At 36.8% G+C, this 17,897-nt stretch overlaps 1 protein-coding gene across 1 annotated transcript in view; it reads left to right on the top strand.

Moving 5' to 3' along the window:
* The first annotated feature begins 746 nt into the window (after positions 1 to 746).
* LOC145690573 (uncharacterized) overlaps positions 747 to 17,897 on the top strand; it is a 559,182-nt gene continuing 542,031 nt past the window's right edge. Inside the window, exon 1 of the mRNA XM_081765597.1 lies at positions 747 to 870. The gene's annotated coding sequence lies outside the window, so the exon portion shown is untranslated. The remainder of the gene's footprint in view (positions 871 to 17,897) is intronic.

Below are 17,897 nucleotides of genomic sequence, written 5' to 3'. Positions count from 1 at the left end.
TCAAGGTAACAAGTCTGTTACATAAACTTCTAACTGCAATTAATCGAAATTCAGCCATTCAAAACTTCCTGATGGGCACAACTTCCAGTATAAAAGTTTTTAATTCTTTATTCAGAAAATGTTAATCGAAATGTTGCCAGTATGACATAAATTGTTCATAATTAAAAAAGGATCTAAACGGTAGATTAGATTTCTACCTCAGTTTTAAAGTTATTTTTATAAAAATGCCAGCAGACAATTTTGTTCATTCATAAATATATTTCAGTAATAACTGTATTATGACATAAATTTAAGGAATGTTTGTAAGAAAGCTTAGTACAACAAGACACATTATTCATTTGGTATCCATTTGGTATCCACCTGACATTACGCGTTCAATAGATCTCTAAATTTCATAACAAGAATTTAAATTGAATCATAATAATATAAAAATATTTATTGTGTAAACATAAGTTTAAAAAATTCAGGATGACGGCACTCTATGCTTTCTCGTCTTTCCGTTTAGTTTGATAGAATGTGAATATACTACAATAACTTGTAGCTTTTATATAAAATTCTGAATTACTTCTGTCACAAAATGGGCATAACGTGACAGCCGGATGAGAAATTATTAAATTATATCTGTGATAATCCCACGCGACACATATCAATTCCATGGATGTTACTTTGTTGCGCATTGGAAGCAAGAACAGTTTACTCCAGAATTCATTAGTGAGCAGGCGCTACAAAGATTCGTCCAGCTGCAACGCGGATCAAAGAGTGATTTTGCGTCTAACACTTGTACCGGGAGCTTCCTTTCCTTAACTTTGTTCCCATTTGATGTACGAAGAAGAGAGAGCGTGTGCATCTAACAAGTGGAAACGATTAAAGGTAACGTAGTATTTATATACAAATACCCATCAGAATTATCATAACTAGACGCGCGTTGATAATTGTTTGATACAATATAGCTGTGTATATTTTACTTTTCTTTCAATTGGAGGGATTTATTCAACTAATTGTACTAATGCAAATAAATATATGTTCTCTGTCTTACAGAAAACAGGAGGAATAAGTTATAGTCAGATATGAAAGGATGCATAAATAGAAACTATGATCGATTCGGAATGAGGATGACACATGCTCATATCCCGCGACCGTTCATCATGATATTTTTCAGGATTTTCTTCCGTCTTACGAAGTGCAGGCTCCGTTTAATATTTAGATTTGAACCAATTCGTTTCCGCGGTTTCTTTCACTCTTATTTTCATCTGAAGATGGCATTACTACATAAGTCTTGTACTACTTTTAGGCTTTCCTTTCATCATATTAATTTAAAATATATAGAACTTGTTTCATATTTGGTATTTTGCACCGATGTAAAAGTTTAGAAACATAATAAGAAGCGCTATTCTAGGTATATAAATTTCAATTCGATTTAATTTCATGATTTTAGTGAACTCTTTTCCTTCTCTGTCGAAAATGCTACAAAAATATGTTAATCAAAAATCACACACACTTACATATATTGAGAACTCATTGACAACTACTATCAATCTACTGCCGAACTTCTCTAGAAACAAATATTTTGAGCTATTCTTCGCAATAGTTAATCATTTCGTTTCTCATTTTGTGCGAGAACGTTTCCTAGATCGGCTTTTGGTAACCAGCCAAGATGTAATTTTATCTGTGAATCATAATTTCTTCTTGCGGTATGCACAGCTTAAAGCCACTTAAATACCTTTATTTTTATGGTAAGGTCCCATACACGTGTCATCTTCTGATACATGTAATTCTTTTGCTACCTCTGGGGTGATCCCCTTTAACCTAGCTGGCATAACTATGGGACGTAAAACTGAAATATTTCATTTCAATTTACCTCTGGGGTGACTCCTACGTTCCAGCATCTGTCCATGATTTGTTGGGTAGTCTGCAGCTGTGAGTGACTGATTTTGTTAGTGCTCCCATCTTAATTGCATATGTCAAAACTGGCAGAATACATTCGTTGAACATTTTACACTAAAAAAATTGGCATTTTACTTTCTAATATGAAACTTATCTTCCAATGCACTACACACTATCTTAATACTATGTTAGAAAGAGATTACGAAATTTAAGATAAAAGTTAAAACAATATAAATATGTACATGTATTTATTTTATTCTATGATTCTCTCTAAATGTTGCCATCGATGAATATCTTCTGTCCCAGGAGGACTTATGTATGTACTTGTTCTAGTTATGTATGTTCAACTTCAATCCTTGGCTTCCTCGCAAAGTTGTTGAACAACACTTTCAACTTTTCCATATTCATTTTTAAAACTTGCCTAATAGCTTTTCAAAACATGTTCTTCTAACGTATCAATAATTCTATGTTGCGATAGGTCACAAGATTCTGACTATTTGTCAAGGTATCGAAATTATGCGAAGAATAATGTTATAAATTGTACTTCATAAATCCTCTGACTGAGGAATTGTCTTCTCTCTGAAGTCGGTAATGATTTAGTATTGTTATAGTTATCTTTTCTGTGAAACATATAAACTAACCAAATAAATAACAAAATGCACATTTATTTAATCGCTTCAAATATGCTGTACACAATATATTTAATTTCGCACATTCGATCGTTTCTAGTTCCAAATAAATTACAGTCAATACTATTATTCAATACTATCTGGGAGAAAAATTTTTCGCTTGTCTGAAACGATGTTTTCATAACTGAAAAACGATCTCTCGGTGTTGGACAGAACTTTGGTGGTGCTATTTCATCAACAGAGTGTTCTTGATAAACTTAATGTCTCATTTACATTTTGCAAGAATTTCATTCCTGGGTTTCTAGTTATCATTAATGTCCTTTTATTTTCAAAAGTTTTTTCAACTTGTTTTACAACATTATCAGATAGCTCCAGTGATTTCAAAAGCCGCCAACTTTGTACTTCTAATTAGTGATCGTCTTAGGTAGTGACCGAAAATGAGCACTATGAAGGCTAGAATGCACTGAATATTGTCAGCGCTGCATGTGTTCCTTACTTGTATAATCTATCTAACTTCCTGTGGGTCGAAACAGGCTAGTTCCTGAAAATGTACAAGGGAAATAATGTTAATCTGCGTGAAAAATTCGTAAAATGAACACAACGCTAGCAAGCAATCAAAACAGTAACGCCGCCAACCAGAATAAACGAATAAACCCGATTATAAGCCAATACCCGAAAATCAAACACGAAATTGGAGAAGAATCGAAATTTATTCATGAAGCATACAAAGTAGAAGCACCAAACGTTAGTAAATTCTATTAAAGAAATGTGCTTTTTATCTAAAGAAATTCATTTCTCTTGCTATAAATGCTTAAAATAGCTGCTAAAGCCAGGCAAGGGCAATGTTAAATTTGTCTTTCTTTCTTGACTCAGACTAACAGCTACTACACCGATTCTAAAACGAAGGACATTGTTTGAACCAAGAAAAAAGTTTTAAAATAAGTCGGATTACAATCAAGTACATACAGTATTTATAAACAGTCGTTAACAGTCATCGAAGGAGTCAACCATCTGAATTGTGAAAGTAAGATTAAAGACCACACATTCTTAATCTTCATCATCATTATAGGTTTTCTGCCATTGTTGGCAGATCACTTGCTGCAACGACAAACTTCCATGATCCACCGTCTTTCGATAATCTCTTTGTTTTTACGTACGCTTTTTCTGTTTTGATATCGTCCATTAATTGTAGCATGGATTCTTACTCTGATAAAAAAAAGTCTGATGTAAAACGTGAGTCACACAATAAATTTATAGGGTGTGTGTCAGGTTCGCACTCAGGACACTAATACATAGGATGCTGAGAAAGTTTAGCGGGGGGTTAACTTGAGTTCACCTTTCATTCTTGTTATAGTAGTTCCTTCGTGGCCAAGTAGCCGATGGATGAGTTTTCTGTACGCGTAATGTCGGAAGTCGGATTCAACTCTTCGTCGGAGTACTTGCCTTGGATAAAAGTGGCAGAACAAACGTTGAGGAATAGATTCCGTCTGTTATAGCCTTCGTGCTAGAAAAAGACTTTAAACTACAACAAATCATCCAATCAAAAACCGGGGACACGGTGGTAGAGTCCTACCGTCTAGCATGAAGGGTCCCTCGTTCAGTTCCTTTGTATTTTAACGAGTGTCCCAGTTACAGTTCCCAAATACGTATATCGCAATTCTGTTTTAATACGAACTTTTATCCGTAGCTAGGGGGTGGTATGTGTGAAGGCACCCTAAATTTTATTGAACCCTACTACCATATTTAGTAGTTTGCAAAGGTGCGTAGTAAAAGATAGTTGCCTTTCATAAATTAGGGAACCATTACCGAACCATTCGTTAAAATATGCTAAAAAGACTACAGATCTTTAGTCGGTTTAGTGGTGCAATAGTAACACACTTACCTTTGGTGCAGATGGCGTCCAGTTGGAGACTCCGTTTCCGTATAAAGTAAGCTTTTTCACACACATGCCTTGGTTCGTATTCCAGATAAAGCTTTTAAGACCTGTCGTATAAACTCGTTGTTGAAAAGGACATCAATGCTGAATACTTCACAGTAATTTTGAATATTTCCTAAAAGCTTCTGTCTATCTGCATTGAAATTATCGAAAGAAGATAGTAGTCTTGTTCCTACACCTACTCTGAAGCTCTGATCTTACTTATTTACGATTTTTGGAGGAAATTTAAAGAATTTCTATTCAAGAGCGTCATTTTGGGAGGGCAAGGGACGCAATTGCCCTCTGCTGAGTTTGAGAAACATAAATTTTAAGCGATTGTGTACTTCGAAAATCATGGGTATTGAAGCGTCGTTTCAGTCAGCCAGGCCTCAAATAAGTCATGAAACTGGAGGTATTTTACGAAGGAACTGGCATGTACCGAATAAAATCTGCCACTTTTTAATTGATGTAGTACCTTTATTACACATTGTACAAGTTTCTGTTTTACATTTATTGAGAGCAAGTACATTGACAAAAAGTGTGCTCAAAGAAACAATGCAAAAAGTTCATGGATTGTATTTATGGCGCAGCTTCTTGCGGATTCCCTTCATGAGGATTTCATCAGACACTTTCTTGATCGTCCCGGCAGCAGCAAACCATTTTCGCTGAAACTCCTGAATGGTTTTCGTAGCCTCACCTGCCTTCCTCAAAATGCCTTTCACCTGCGCCCAGTAACACTCGATAGGCCGGCACTGCGGGACGTTAGGTGTTTTCATGTCTTTTTTGTCCCGTTGTTCTTCATGTACTCTATCGTCGCTTTGGGGTAGTGGGCTGGAGCGAGATCAGCCCAGAAAATAGTGGGGACATCGTGCTTTCGAATTAGTGGCAGCAGTCGCTTCTGTAAGCACTCTTGCACATAGAACTGTGCTTTCACCGTACCGTTCGTGACAAATACCGAACTCCTTTCTCCACACTCGCAGATCGCCTGCCACACAAATTATTTATCGTCGAATTTCCCCACTGCGATCGTTGTTCCGGATTGTGGAAGATGCTGCCCAGGTGAGACAGTATAGAATTGTTGGTCAGGAAGCGCTGAAAAGTCGGCCTTGTCATAGGTTTTGTCGTCCATAATGATGTGGCGATTTTCGCGTCTGAGGTAGTCATAGAGTCTGCGAGCACGCGATGTAATGACGGTGCGCTGATTTTCTGAAACTCTTGGCACCTTCTGTTTTTTGTATGTCCTCATACATTCGCGTTGCTTCGATCTCTGCACCATGCTGACGCTTATGTTGCACTTCCTGGAAACATCTCTGACCGAAGCACCAGGGATCTTCTTTATGGTACTCACGATCATTTTGTGAAGTTGAGATTCACCTGGGCCCCAAGGATTTTGACCGTGTGGTTGTCGTTCGATCGATTGAGTCGTGATGTACTGTGTCAGTCTGGTTTGGACAGTTCTGCGCGGCTTTTTCAGGCCCTTTGCACTCAAACTTCACGGACGACAAGAATTTTGGACCCATTTGCCGACGACTCGTTGACGGCGATCTCATTCATTCATTGCTGTATCTGTACCCTGCAACATAAAACAATGAAAAGTATATCAATTTGTAAGATAATATGTGCTATCAATAAATGTAAAACATAAACTTGTACAATGCGTCTTAAAGGTACTACATCAATTTAAAAATGACAGATTTAATTCGGTATATGCCTTATGTGGTGGGATGTCAAGAGATTATTTGAGGCAGGAATTGGGAGTTCATGCTTCGAATTTTAACCTGCATAGATTATGCGCTCAACTCACGCTGTTTCCACCTACTTTGATGACGACCGAGTCGCTGACTACCAGCAGCATATTAAAAACTATTAGTGCTGAAACCCCAACTGTTCGCAACCTTCTCTTCCAAGTTGTTCGTCTAGGGACTCTAATTCTCACTGTGCCAGCTTCTTCAGTAAGTGTACCAGTACTTGCGAAAGGCCATTCAACTCTTTGTGTCATCTAAAGACGTATTTGAGGACGTCCATGACGCAGGAAAGATTGTCTCGTCTGCTGTTGTTGTATGTGCATAACGACCAGACTTCAAAGTTAGATTTAATATATAATTATATTACAACTGGTGACAAAAGGATTTATGCTAAAATATGTCATTAGCTCATTAACTACACAAAGTGATTTCTTTATCCTGGGTACTGAATATAATGTTTGAAATCCTGTGTACTCAAATTAATACATTCAAAAAATCACGTTTACCAAGTTACTACAGAAATCATTACAATATGCTTCCTAAAATCGAACCAGATTAGCAAAACTTCATTAAAGCTCCCAGTAGTGAATCAGTTCCTCTCGTTCTTCTGAAACGTAATATTGATAACTCTTTCTGCTTTGTTTGCTGGCAGTGAAAAAAATACTCTCCTACGTTAAAGAATTCTCCAAATTGCCTCAATCGAGCAAGAGAAAACCAATGTTCTTTATTTTAATCTTACAAGAGGCAATTCTGATTTGGTGAATTTAATCGCGGGAAATGATTGCTAGCACTGGATTCAGCACCAAAAGAAACAAAGGAAAAGAACATGTTTAGTGGCAGACCTTATATAAGGTGGGAGATAAATGATTGCAAAGTGCAAAATAAAACATAAAAAATGTTTAGGAATGCCATGTTAATTTTGAAACGAGTAGAGAGATTGAGGTCAAATATTGGATATGAGGAACATATGTAGAACTCTACTCAACAGGCTAATGTGAACAGTGTTTTAACTGCCAATTGTATGCAACTGGTTGTGAGAAGAATCACCGGTGTCACAACCGGCACGTTTTGTTGGAGGTGGTCGTTGATATATCAGAACCCTGAATGGGACATGTGTGTTTGTGTAAGGTACCACGCCAGCATTCATCCAGTGGAACTACTTTTCATTCCGTTACATGTTGCAATCATTCTTCTTGGTGTTCCAGGATTCGATTCTGCCCCTTTCTACCAATCGTGCTAATGGACCGTACTACAGTGTCTCTAGTTATTCATTCACGTCACCTTTACAACAGTGTTGATACATTGCCATAGCGTGGAACGCCTCTTACAGAAGTCTCAAACTGTATTGATCACTATTGATTTCAATGGAGGGTGTGCGTCTAGAGCCATACGTCACATGACCCCTTTCCCGTATATTCTTCTTTCGCTAAGTCCAACACGGCAGCTTTTTAGATGTCTCCCATGATTCATATTACACCTATTCAGTGGAGCTCTCCATGCATTCCTCATATTCAACACTTGACCTCAATTTTTCTACTCGTTTCAAAATTAACATGGTATTTCTAGACATTTTCTACATTCTACTGTATCTTCGCACTTTACTTTTATTTACCTTCTGCCCTGTATACGGCCCCCCTCTAAACACCCTCTTTTTCTCTGTTTCTTTTGATGCTGAACCAAGTGTTAGCAATCATTTTCAGCAATTGAATTCACCAAATCGGAACGGTCCCTTGTCAGAACCAGAGCGCGGAATTTTCCACATTTGTATATTTTTTCTGATATGATATCGATATGCTTACATGTTTAATGTTTCTTTTAATTGTCTAGGGATCTAAACGCGAAGTTTTGTTGTGCAGATAATTCCATGTTGTGATGAATAGTGCATAATTGAAGACCTTATTGCTAAGGGTCTGCTCCACTGAATAGGCGTAATATGAATCATGGGAGACATCTAAAAAGCTGCCGTGTTGGACTTAGCGAAAGAAGAATATACGGGAAAGGGGTCATATGACGTATGGGTCTAGACGCACACCCTCCATTGAAATCAATAGTGATCAATACAGTTTGAGACTTCTGTAAGAGGCGTTCCACGCTATGGCAATGTATCAGCACTGTTGTAAAGGTGACGTGAATGAATAACTAGAGACACTGTAGTACGGTCCAGTTTTTCGCAATTTGAAATTAAATATTTCGCATTTGAAATTAAAAATTTCGTATTTTGTGGCATTTTGAGATATAAAATTTCTCATTTTGTCGCTAAGTAAATCATTTCACAAACTCTAATATAAATTATACAGATTCTAATGTAAGCCCAATATAAGTAATAAGCAATAAATCAATAATGCTACTTAGGCCAATGAAGTTATTCTTTATGTAGTTACTAACAACAAATTACTTCTTTCTTCTTTTACAAGTCCAAAAACTTAAAATACACTAGCACAGTATCATCACGATTGCCATCACAAAACACCACACATTATATTAGTTATACAACGAAAACATATATATATGTATAAACACATACATACAATACATTAGTGCAGTATCTTCTAGTATATCTCGTCTGCAAATTATTATTCTAATGAAAAGTGCAGCATGTTGCATGTTTCAACATTTTCTACTTTCACTTGTAGCTTTCTATCATTGATTACCAAGTTGTATTTTAAAAAATCCTTTCACAGTCAGTATTCGTTATTGGACGCCATATTGCCGAAACGCACAAGTTATTTAAAGTTTAAATTTTTCTTCACTTTGAAAAAGTTTACTTTTTATTTCTGTATTTTAACAACTAAAATTGACGTTTTTAAAAATTCACAATTTGTCGCGTTTTGCGGCACATTTTGCTCAAAATGTCAGTTATCGCATTTTTTCGCGACTTCAAAATACCTATTTCCTTACTCAATCTGACGTAGTTTGGTAGAAAACGAACTCTCGGCTTTGTAGGAAAACTTTCACGATTCCGCAACTTGCGAAATCTCCTTCCCCTAGTTCCCCGCCAAGTGAACTTTGTGGTGGACAAACATCGTGCTCGTGGGTTTTCTCGGGGTTCTCCCGTTTCCTCCCACTTTCTTCATTCCACCATTTCACTCATCTCTCATTATCACCGTCTCCTTTAGCCTAACCGGCATAACCGTGGGACGTAAAACTCAAAAATTTCATTTCATTTTTTTTCCTTCCCCTAGTTATTGCATATATATACGTAAGTTTGGCCCTCCACTGTACAACACGTTTCCTGCTCGTTTTCTGTTTTCAATGTGTCATGTGGACCTTCCTCTTCCGTCAGCAGTAACCAGTTCACCTGTGAGTGTCGTGGTGTGAAAGTGGTGCGATAAAATGAGCGACCTGACAGACTTCCAAATAGGTATGATCGTTGGTGCCCGTCTGGTTGGAGCTTCAGTGGCAACAGTGGCGAACGTTGTTTGGGTGTCGAAAGGCACTGTGTCCAATGTCACAAGGGCATACACAATTCATCGGCAAACGACGTCTCCAAAGCACAACAGTAGTCGAAAGACAATCCTGTCAAATAGGGACAGGAGGGCATTAAAACGGATTGTAGCAGCTAAAAATGCCACTGCAATGAACATTACGTCTGAACTCAATTTCGGCCTACAGAATCCGGTTTCAGCGAAAACAGTGCGACGGGAACTTCATAAAATGAAAATTCATGGCCGGGCCGCTATCGCCAAACCCCTGGTCACAGCAGTGAATGCGAAGAGGCGTATCCAGTGGTGCAAGGACCACAAGGCGTGGACTAATGAGTTGTGGAAACACGTAATGTGGACCGATGAATCGACCTTCATCTTGTTTCCAACAACCGGCCGTGTTTACGTATGAAGAACACCGTCGTAGGCCTATGATACAGACTGTCTGCTCCCAACTGTAAAGCATGGGGTGGTTCTGTTACAGTATGGGCAGTGATATCGTGGTTTTCTGCAGGTCCCATCAAAGCCCTGCATGGAATGATGAATGCTAAGGCGTATGAGGCCATTTTGGAGGACCAGGTTCTACCCATGGCTTAAATATTGTTCCCTGATGGTGATGACATCTACCAAGATGACTTGGCACTCTGTCACGCTGCAGAAACGGTGAAATCATGGTTTGAGGAACATGACCAGAGCTATCACACCTCCCCTGGGTCCCACAATCACCAGATCTGAACACCATTGAGCCATTGTTGTCTGAGTTAGAAAGGCGTGTTCGATCTCATTACCCTCCACCAACATCCCTTAAGGAACTGGAGCATGTTTTGGAGGAACAATGCTAAAAAATTTCACACACCACGATACGTCCATTCCACGTCGGACCCAAGCTGTTTTGGACGCAAAAAGAGGCCCCACACCATACTAGATATGATTTTCACACTTTGGAAACGTTTTAGATTTTTTCTCCAACCCCTGTATACAAAAAGGGAAAACGACTAGTATGTGGTTACGCGGTTACTTGACTGGAGATTGTCGGATTTCCAAAGTAATTTTTAGTTTTCTGGCAATAGTTAGAAGACCCAAGAAATGAAGAAACCTTACAGCTTTAAACAGTGAGGAATTTCTAAGGACGCTCAAACAAAGCCAAAGAGAAGTTTATTTCTACTAGATTTCTCTCCCTTATGATGAATTAATCACTGCGTTTGCAGGAATATTTAAATCTCATGCATCATACCAGTATCGCAGTGGCGTAGGGTATTTTTCAGGTGAGGGCAAACAGCTTTTGGAATGCTTTCTTGAAAATAGACGCGGGAATGCAACATAGGTAAGATAATACGAATATACGTTTGTAATGTACCAATAATTGGATTTGGTTGGACGATAATAACGGTATAATAATAATAATAATAATAATAATAATAATAATAATAATAATAATAATAATAATAATAATAATAATAATAATAAAGTGGAGCTGTAAAAAGTTTCGTGACGGTAAAATTTCCATTTACGAGATGCATCTTGGTTTACATATTTAAGATAAATTAAACAAGTGCCAATTTTGTGCTGGATTTTGATATGGTTCAAAAATTTTCAACAACTTGAATCACAGTTAAAAACATATAAAATAGTAATAATGTTACTACTTACAATGGTAAGTACAATTTTTTACTATTTTACATACATCTTGGCGGTGGAAAAACACCGTATGCCTTTGTTTTCACGGGGTTCACCCGTTTCCTTCCACTTTCTTCATTCCACCATTTCTCTCATTTCTCATCATCACCGTCTTTTTTATCAGAGCTGGCATAATCATGGGACGTAAAACTTAAGAGATTTCATTTCATTTTCAATATATATCTTTTACTATGATGGAAATAGCAACACGGACACTGTTCAAGAATCTTGAAGTTCTTAAATCACTTCGAAACGAGGAAATTAAAATTATATTTTTAAAAATCCAGTTACGGTGTTGTAGTACACTGTAATATGAAATTGCTATTAGAACTACAAATTTTGTAGTACTCTGTAGCACAAAGTAACTTCAACATTATAAAACAAACTACTTAATCAAGTAGAAAGTAAGAAAATATATGTTTTTCTACTTACTTGACTTCGTGCCGGAAATGGAAAGATTGAATTTTTAACAAAGACTTCATAAAAAGAGCCCGCACTGTCCTTATGGAAGCGATTTCGGTGAAATTGTTTGAAACCGTGATATGTTGTGGATATTGTAATCCTGAGAAAAAGTCTCAATTTGCGTAATCAAGATCAGAATTTTTTCAGGATCACATCATCTCCAATATGTCACAGTTTCATTTAATTTAATATATATTGAGAATATCGTTCGTTATCTTTTGCTGTTTCAAAAAAAAGTGGCCTCGTAGTGGTCAAAGGGTTTTGGTAGTAGTGATTGGTGGTCGTGCCTATTACAACCTTTTCTCATGATGACAAGACTTATAACATATCACGGTTTCTGTCTTTTCCACCAAATCTAAATTATCATTATCTTGGACTGTTTTTAAAAAGTGGTCTCATAGTAGCCAAACGAACAGTGATTGATGGTTATGCCCATTGAGACTTTTTCTCGGGATCATAATAGCTACAACATACCACGGTTTCAAGCAATTCCACCGAAATCCAATTTTCCATAAGTAGTGTGTGATGTCCTTCTTGTAGAAAATTCTATTACACTAATTATCCAAATTTGTTTATACTTTTTGTTACTACACTCCTTCAGTATATCCAGTTTATTACATTTATCTCTCTTCCTAATATCATTATTTTCACTTCACTTAACACTAATACAGTAAGATACAATTGATAAGGAATAATTGAAATTTATATTGAATTTTAAGTGCTACCTTGTGATATAAAGAGTTGCTTATATATCGCTTAGCATTTTCACTTACTTGATTCTAGATTTATTTCTTTTCAAAACTGACCAAAAGCGGCTATCCTTTCACTTGTCTTTGATATGAATTCTCTTGCAATGATGTTTAAGTAATTAACATTGCTTTATTATATTCTCAACTGCACAATAAACACTGTTTTGATTTATATTTTATATTTGTAGCACCGTTTTAATGTAAAATTACTAAGCTATTCGGGAATACACTTTTACTATTTTTTCTTATAATGTTCCACTTTTAGTTTATGAAATTATGGTCACTCAAGATCCAGATCTTCACAATATTTATAAATTAATAATTTTAGTTATTTATACATTATGTATTGTTTAGCGTGGGCACTGATACTTCAGAGTAGTGCTTTCAAACGGGTCGGGTCAGGACACCTCGGGTTGGGTCAGCTCGGGTCGGGTTGTCGGGTCACGCTACTCGGGTCGGGTTGTCGGATCGGGTCAGTCGAGTCAGCTCGAGTCGGGTTGACGGGTCGGGTCAGTCGGGTCAGCTCGGATCGCGTTGTCGAGTCGGGTCGTCACATTCTTCACTTATTTTGAAATACTGTAAGGAGCTTTGTTGTAGAATTCAATTCGAAGTTGGTGAATGAATGATAATTGTGACTAATTCTAGCCGAAATAGTAATAAAAATTTAATTTAAGCCTATATTAACTAATTGGCACGATAATTGTAATTAATATTACGACTATTTTACTTTCTGCGTTTTTATGTCAAGTTAAATGTCACATTAAGTGGAATTGAAATGAAATATCTAGTTAACGTCTCACGTTATGCACCAAGGCTAAGAGAGACAGTGATGATGAGAAATTATTGAAGTGGTTGAATGAAGAAAGTGGGAGGAAATGGGAGAACACCGAGAAAACTCATGCACACGGTGTTTGTTCACCAGAAAACTTACTTGGTATGAGCTGGAATCAATACAAGTGGACTATCGGTTCAAACATCTGCCTTTGGGCAGGACACATTATTATTATTATTATTATTATTATTATTATTATTATTATTATTATTATTATTTTCAGAGTGACCATTTCTGTCGCTTTTTCTGGTGCTTGGGGTCCCGGGTTCGATCCCAGCCCCCGCCAAGTGAACTTTGTGGTGGACAAACACCGTGCTCGTGGGTTTTCTCGGGGTACTCCTGTTTCCTCCCACTTTCTTCATTCCACCATTTCACTCATCTCTCATTATCACCGTCTCCTTTAGCCTAACCGGCATACCCGTGGGACGTAAAACTCAAAGATTTTCTGTCGCTTTTTCACCCACCGCCTTAGAAATTGTTACAAAAATTCTAAGTCCAAATTAATAACAAACTCTTGCCCCGTTTTCTTATGCAATCCAGAAATACATGTCTCGATCGAATAGTTCTTGTCTTCAATCCAACTCCCTCCTTCCTCCACCTCTCCCTGTCTAAAACACTGTGTGTGACGTAGTACACTCTTTCCATTCAGACGAAAAATAAAACAGGAATCAAGTTTACAATGTTATAACTCTAAAATAGCCTTTTTCATTCGTTTGTTATGAAATATTGTTTAAGAGCCTATTTAAAAAAAAAAGTCTCACAATTTTACCATAGCATCATTAATACCTTTAGTTTCATTCTTTCCCTTCTTTAAAGACTGCAAGCTAGTAAGATGCTTTTTAAGAAATCTATGGAAATTGCCAATAAAGGCAGTACGTTTTGTGCTTCCTAAAGTCTGTAATGCACACACAGAGCTCGAGAATATCTACTGACAGAAATGAATGTTATTCAATGATTCATTTCATTTCTTTTCAGTAATTGCAAGCAAATGTTCCAAGAATGTCATTTGGGCAGGACAGGAGGGTATAATTTCCCCTCCTTTGAGCTTCATAAATACATATTGTTTGAGCAAATGTATAGTAATACACTAATAAAAAAAAGTGGAAAATTTTTGTCGGCGGAGACTCTCCCCTCCCCGAATAAAATCTAAAATGACGTTGCTTTTAGCAACAAACCTATAGAGTTACGATAGCACATTGCTAGAGAGCTTACATTTGGTTTCAAGAGTCGAAGGTCTGATCTCAAGCCATATATGAGCTCCTGGGCGACATTGAGAGAGACAGACAGACAGAGAGATTGAAATATGGAGACAGAGAGGAATGATTTATATAGACAGATTTAGAACTGGGGAAAAATGATCGGACGGCATTCGTATTATGACGAAAATTGTGATTTTGTGATACAGAAGAAGGGAAGGTTTCGAACTGCGAGGATTACATTAGGCAGTTGTCGAAATAAGGTGGAGAACACTTTTGAGAGCATCAGATGATTACGAATGGAGAGAAAGATCTTGAGAACTGAGGAATTAAGAATTTAAAAAATCTAAAGCTTCCGAGACGGGTTTCGAAACGTGAACCTTGTTTCGTTCACGGAGTCATGGATAAAGAAACCATGACTTTATCCTTTCTGCTACGGAGAACTCTGTACTCATGCACATACGTTTCCTTTAACTACGTTGAAAGCTAACTTAATGGAATATTTCAAAATTTAACTTGGTGGATGCGCCGTTCTGATAGGATATAAACCTCTTGTAACTTAGTTACAATGTGCATAATGAATTTCTCTTTGTTCAGAACAGTTTTTAGGGCAGTAAAATTTGTTACTATTGTGTTAATTAGGTTAAATTTGATGGAACCAACTGATAAAGTAGTGCCAAACCCTGTGGGTCATCGTCTGTTAGGTGAATGGTTAATATAATTTACTCGTACTTGTATGGTCCGAGCTTCGAATCAAGACTATTCTTATTGATTATTTTCTTTGAGCTACGCTCACACTGTGCATTCCACAAATTGAATTTTGAAGTAATGTAGTCACAGCTAGCTTAATTCGAAATTATTTTCAAATATTATATTTGTTATTACATGCGTTTCTTTAACTTGCGATGTTTCAAACTTGATATTAAATCTTACAACCTTAATGTAACTCATTTCTCTACGGCATATCATCATGAATATTTGCACAACGACGACAGGCAGGCGCTAATAAAAAATTCAGTTCTTGCTGGAAAGTATGCATATATATTTAGAAAGTTTGACTCAGAAACAAACTTACAGTGCAACATTGACTCTTGGAGGAATTTCAAAGGAATTTACTATACGTATAAATTATCATCTCAACAATCTACTGTAGGGGCTAAGACACTGAAACCATTCCAGGGAGGGAAAAGGGTTATAAGTAAAAAAAAAAAAAAAGTAATAGAATACGAAAACTATCGGTGTTAAATTCATAGTTTTCTGGTTCGAAGAGATGAATAGTGGCTACCAGATGGCACTCCTCACTTGTTTGTAGCCTTGGATAAATTGAAAAATTGTTTTAAAAGTATATTTTACATTCACGTATGATTGTTAAAAAAAGCTTGTCCTTCAACATTATGATTTATAACTATTTTCTACTTATTTCTTATTTATAGTAACATAGTTTCTACATATGTTGTATTCTATGTTATACGTTTCTTAATTACATCTTACGTCTTACATTTGAAGAGGAGCTTATGACAATTCAGAGCAACAGGGACATACACAGAATGCAGGCCTTGGCAATCCAGAGCTCCTGCCCCATGAAATCACTACTTTTCTGTAAATTATATCTAATTTTAGAGATGATGATAGACATTTTAGTAAAACATGCCCTCAATAAGCCTTGTCTACGCCTCTGCAAATCAGTGAAAATTTTAGAAAGTGAGCAGTTAGTAATGTTTCCCCAGAAGCTATATCTCCGATTTTTCCGAGTCTGATATCAGTATTTGTGCATTATCACTTTTCACACGCAGTGTATTGAAACGTACTAAAAAGAAACAGTTATGAATTCTTCACTGGTTCCCCCTATGACCTCATGCCAATAGGGTCGACCTTGGATATATCCAGATCTAAAATATCACCTTTTATGTCAGAGATCACGAAAACTATCCATTCGATACAAATGTAGGATGTTTTCGATTCTTTTTGCCTGTCACTCTCTCATTGTGAATTCCATGCCAACCAAGGCTTAATTTGGACTTACACAGCATCCACAGTGTCACTATTCATCTTTGCACATGAATTCGACACTAATATCGTTCGTATTTGACGTCTTTTACATGTCATCTTCACCTTTTGGTAGGGGTGGTTTCAGTGTCTCGCTCCCATAACTATGAAGAAATTTCAACCAACGTAAGTATAATTATAAATTACCATTTGAAAAATAAGTGTACAGGTGATCTTTTTCGGAGAGGAATCCGTTAACTACTTTTTCCATATCAATGTATTTCCTTTTTTTTTTAAGTAAGATCCTACACCCAAACACAAATCATGGCTTTCATAGCTCTAATGGAAAACGAAACGAATCGTCGTATACATGTTACGTTTTTGAAGAAAAAAAACGTGTTGGCTTGATAGATGAGGCGTTAGTGAACGGGTTTTCTGCTGGTGGTCCTACGTTCCAATCTCGTCTATTCTTGTTGCGTTTTCCCTTTAGCTACACTGAGTTTGTGCATTCCAGATCTTCAAGCTTGAACCAAATGTAATACCATTTAGTGAATTAAAAGTAGCTGACATTATTTTCAAATACGAGACGTTATTACATGCTTTTCATTAGCTTACAGTACTCAACTTTGATATCAACTCTTCCATCCTCCATTTAAGTCATTTCTTGACGTGTTTTGTTACAAAATTCATTAATCGTGACGGAAGAAATTGCTTTACCAATTAATGGTGACTGCTTTGAAAGCAAGTGCAAAGTATGAGAATTAAATTTGTCATATCTGTAGTTTCGTGTGTAGAAGAAACAAACTTGTGAACCAAAGGTTTAAGAACAACGCAAGTTATTAATATAAACTTTGCCGGATATTATCCACTTATATCATCATAAAAGAAATACGAAAGACGTTCTGAAACGAAGAAATATAACATACAACTTTGCAAGCAGAGGCAAAGAAACCTAACATAACAATACTAAAGACGATTTATTTACGGCGTAGTGATCGTGGTTGAGCGAGTTCACCGGTGGACGTTGAAAGGTGTGGAAGTGCTTTCGACCTGCTCCTGTGCTATTACGATAAGTGACTACCGCTTGTGTGCTTTACAAGATTTTTTTTGTGGATTGTGATTATTGGAAAAAAAAACAGGCTTTCAATTCGTAAAGACACTGTGAAATTTGAATTCGACCGCTCTATGCGATATATAAAACCTAGTCCGAGTGACATACATATTTGGTTATCTGAGAACTTCAGTGACGTTATGAACCAAGCAATCGCTTTACAGCTGCATAATGAGGACTTTGCTTTGTATGTGAAATTTGAAAATGATATTGTGTTTAATGAAGTGTTGAATCAGTTACCTGAAACTGTTCCCTACGTTCATTCAAATGGGGTACGCAGCACTGTTCG

The sequence above is a fragment of the Thermobia domestica genome, chromosome 7 (assembly GCF_964235325.1).
Source record: "Thermobia domestica chromosome 7, izTheDome1.hap1.1, whole genome shotgun sequence".
Classification (NCBI taxonomy): domain Eukaryota; kingdom Metazoa; phylum Arthropoda; class Insecta; order Zygentoma; family Lepismatidae; genus Thermobia; species Thermobia domestica.
Note: the sequence above shows the minus strand (reverse complement) of the source record. Positions and strands in the feature narration are given on the sequence as shown.